We start from the raw sequence: 4,869 nt of genomic DNA on the forward strand, positions 1-4,869 counted from the left end.
GGGGAAATTTGTTTAAAGCCAACGAGATTAGTTTTTTCGGGAAAAAACAAGAAAGGAAAAAGCTAAGAGGCTCTTATTTTAAGCTTTAGAAGTGGAACGGTATACAACTGCACAGTATACGAACTTTATTGTTTGTATGAATAATTGCAGTAAAAACAACGAAGGAGATAAGGCTGAGCTGAAGAAGGTTATGAGTTAGTATACAGAGATTCGAAGATCAATGCACATGGTTGCTCAAATTCTCATAAACTAACTTCGACACTCATTACAAAGGGGGAGAATGTTAGTGTCAAATATGTTGTAATGTTTCGAAGTTATTTTAGTCAGTTTCGAAAGTTATTTTATCTATTTACTAAGGCATAATAGTTTCGAAGTCTTGATGTTAGGCCTTAGTATTTTTTTGTATAGTTTTTGATTCACCTGTAAATAAGAGTTGTACTCAGGGTTAGATAGAACTTTTCCAAGTCATTATGTCTAGTATTCTCTGTGTATTTGAAAGTATAATGAAGCAATAAACCATATGTAATGCCCCATGTCTGGTATGTGATTTAAATATAGTATTTTCTTTCCTTAAGAGGATCTCGACGAGTAAGTAGTCCGACTCGTCGAGTAGAGACGGGATTTACACGCATTTTTAGTTGGCAACTCGACGAGTCCATATTTCGGACTCGGCGAGTCCGCTTGTCTGCATGAAACCCGAAATCCCAGGGTTTGTACCTATTTAAACGTCATTATAGCCTCCTACCCAGCCTCCAGCACTTTAGAGCATTTCTCTATAAAACCCTAGTCCCTATTGTTGAGCTTGAGTGTTTTGTGATAGCTTGGGAGTTGCATAAGGGAAGGATGGAAAGAAGATCAATAAAAGAGAAAGGAGATCCAAGAGCTAGCTCCCATCTGCTTCATATTCTGGAAATAAAGCTATTACCTTGTTTATTCTTCCATTAAACCCTCTTTTATGCTTTTTATATCTCTTTTGGAGCTTTATGTAATTTAAACTCAAGATTTGAGCTCTCCTTAGGATGAAGACCATAGATCTGGATGTTATTGAGCTCTAGGAACTCTATGTAGCTACCTTTATGCAAATATAGCCTTGTTCCAAACCCTAAGTGTTTAGTGTTGGATGATTTTGGTGTTTTAGCCCCATTCTCGTGTGCATGCACGTAAACTTGGAAACTTTACGTGCAAAACCAGCCTTAGAAGCCCATATCTATGAACTGGATGCACTGAAGTTGACTACAATCGACTGTATAGTAAGGCATCCAGGAGACTCGGCGAGTCCAAGGCAATATTATTGTCACAAGAACAGACTCGACGAGTTGTTCATACAACTCAGCGAGTCATAGACTGGACGTGCTCATATGATGAACGAGAACGGCGAGTTGTTCATACAACTCGGTGAGTCGGATGAAGTTAGATTCGTCGTTAGTATGGAAGAAGAACCCGTCGAGTTGTAGCCAAACTCGACGAGTTGGAGCGAGTAGAGGATTAGAAAAGGTGTCAGGGACTCAGCGAGTTGGCGGCCCAACTCGGCGAGTCCGGTCAACTGAAAGTTGACTTTGACCATGAAGTTTACTTTGACCAAGGGTAAAATAGTCATTTTACCCTGAGAACAGTTATCAGTATTTGATTTAGTGTTTATGGGATTGTAGTCGGGGAGTTACGAAGCAGCAGTTAGCCAGTTCCTGATTTGGCATCTCAGCAACCAACATTACGAGGTGAGTTTCCTTCAAGTAGGAACGGGTCTACAGCCACAATGTCGGCTCATTTATTTAGCAGTAGTTCCAGACTTCGATCTAATGCAGTAGTTCAATGTGCTTGATGTCTTTGTGATTCAAGCATGTATTTATGTTATGTGTTATGGACTTCGGTCCGATGCAGAGGGCAAGGCCCTGGTTAGTTCCGGACTTCGATCCGATGCAGAGGGTAAGGCCCTTGTTAGTTTTTGGACTTCGGTCCGATGCAGTTTCTGGATTTCGGTCCGATGCAGTGCGTAAGGCCCAGTATGTGTTTTATATGTTATTGTATGGTATGTGGTAGTTTTGGGGGAGCTCACTAAGTTTCGTGCTTACAGTTTTCAGTTTTGGTTCAGGTACTTCCGCTAGTAAAGGGAAGAGCTCGGGACGTTGGCATTGTTGGAATAGTGTCTAAGGCTGCAACTATATTTGGTAAGTACTTGACCCGATTGAGCATGGTCCTTTTGGGTTGCCTTCACCATAGCAACTTGATAGGATGATTTGCAATGAGAGAAGAAATATTATAAGGAATAATAATATTGTTATTTGATTAATATAAGTCATAAATTAATTAGGAATTAATTTGGTGACTTAAGGAGATTGATTAAATAGAAGGTCATAAACTGTCAAGTGTATGATAATTGTACTTTAGGTTGTAATCCCTTATGGATAAGGGGTGGACGATTTTAGGGGCTTAGGATAGACCTAAAATCCGTCCAAGGCTTATCATGAAGGGGATTAGGATTGCTTAGGGCCTAAGTTATCCAATCAGGGTTTAAAGGTGAAACCCAAGGAGCCTTACAAGTATAAATAGACCCATAGGGTTGATGAAATTGGTACTCTTACTCTTGGAAGAACCCTGACCGATTTCTAGTTCCCTCACCACTCTCTTAAATCATCCTCTTGCTAGTTGGTGTTTGTAAACCATTAGAGGAGTAACAATTGTGACTCTAAAGCTCAAAGGACAAGAAGATCAAGCAAGTGATTCAAGGTAAACTTATAACTCTGATTTCTTAATGTTATTATGATAGAATAACCACTAGAAGTCTTGGATTCATGCATGTTTAATTAGAGAAACCTAGATCCAAGCATTAGGGTTTGTATGTGCACATAGGAATGTTCATATGGCTAAAACCCATCAGGCATGGCACACACCACAATTATAGTTTTATCCTGGGAGTTTTGTTCAGATATTTTGATACGATATTGACTTCAGTTTGATTTGATACATTTATTATGACATTTTGAGACATGCAATGCATGGTTTTATTATATAACATTTGATGTTGTGGTTTTAGTAATGTTAAAACAAATGAAATGGGTTGCGCTTTTGGGATGTTTCAAGTTGGTATCAGAGCCTTGGTTTGAGGGATTCAGGCACACTTTCGGGTATGACTGGACTCAAACTAATGAAATGGTAAAAGGTTTTCAAAAAGAAAAAAAATAGTGTTTTCAAAGGAATTTTTGAAAAAGAAACCTGAAAAGAAAAGAGTTTTGAGAAAGAGAAAAGGGTGTGGTGCATGCGATTAGCTGAGCTCAAGTAAGTACTCCCAAATTACCCATACAAGTTTATATTATGATTATCTGTTTTAGTTTCAGTAGAACAACATGCTAGAATAGGACTAAGGATCTAGGAGGATGCCTTATGTGCCTGTTATATGTGCTTCAGCTTCATGAGAATTGCATGCTAATATTGAGTAGACGGTAGTAGGATAGCTTGTTAAGGTTATGCCTGATAGTATGAGCTTAACATTGTATGCTAGTACATTTTCTCATTATGAGGATAGATATGCTTGAGTAGTTTCCTGTGTCTGAATGTTGCTTGCTTTGTGCGTTGTGGGACTCTAAGTGATGGGAGTTAGCCACTAGGTGAATACGTCACGTCACATGTGATCATGGTTGAATAATCTCAGAGTGTTGGATTTGTCCTTATTGCGCAACTCTTGTCTGAGTCTAACCGTTGTAGGGACAAGTCTTTTACTCGAAGGATTATATGAGCCTTGTCACATGTGATGGTATTCAAGTGATGGCTAATTGGCATTACAAGGAGGCCTTCAGCAGTTGATGATTGGTTTGGGTGGAGTCAGAGATTTCCCTAGGGAAAACCTAGGACGAGATTAGTAGAGATCAGTAGCAGTAGAAGTGAGTTGGTGGAGTCAAGGTGGTTCTTGAGGAAAGTACGGATAGATGTGGAATGTAGTATGGGCGCGTACTACTGAAAGCAGAGTATCCATACTTGAATCAAGGAAGGCTGAGACGAGACCATGAACCTTGTAGTACTAGAGATCCCTCAAGATATATCAGTGTTTTTGACATTTATCATGATGTGTTTTCAAAATGGTGGTTTTACGCCCTAGGCCAGGTGTCGGCATTTCAGGAGACGACGAGGGATCAGGATCAGGCTTAGGGCCGAGCATCTAGATGAGCATACTAGAGAGTTCCTCACCTGAGAGATTACTCGCACCATACTTGAGCAGACTTCTGTGATCTTCGGTTCGATCAAGGAGGGTATTTTAGAGCTGATGGACGAGAGTTTGAGCACATTTCGTGCTAAGGTGGCAGCCATGATGGGGTCGCACACACTCACCTTCACGGAGTTCCGGGCTTCTGGAGCTCCAGACTAACATGGGGCGCGGGACCCCAAAGCGAGTACTAGGTGGTTAGCAGATGTCGCCAACGCATTCTGCGCCAGCAGATGTCCCGAGGGGGACAAGGTTAGACTAGTATCCTGTCTTCTAAAGGACATGGAACGATATTGGTGGGAGGAGATCGGGCATGTCATCGGGGATAACACAACACTTGATGCGATGACTTGGGCTGATTTACTACCAGGTTCAAAGCCAAGTTTACACCGGTTATTAAGGTGCAACAGTTAGCCAGGGAGTTTCAGGATCTCACCCGGACTACAGAGACAGTGGCAGAGATTACCGCCAAGTTCAGGGAGAGGGCTCTTCTCGTTCCTCAGTATGCAACTGATGAGGAAACGAAGAAGGCCCGCTATCATGAGATGTTGCGGAGTGATATCCGCCAGTTTGTGAGTTGGTCCGACTGTAAAACGCTGGATGATATGATTGATGGGTTTTGGCCATAACAACATTCCTATGTGCACATACAAACCCTAATGCTTGGATCTAGG

Source organism: Lactuca saligna, chromosome 8, assembly GCF_052625555.1.
Source record: "Lactuca saligna cultivar CGN05327 chromosome 8, ASM5262555v1, whole genome shotgun sequence".
NCBI lineage: Eukaryota > Viridiplantae > Streptophyta > Magnoliopsida > Asterales > Asteraceae > Lactuca > Lactuca saligna.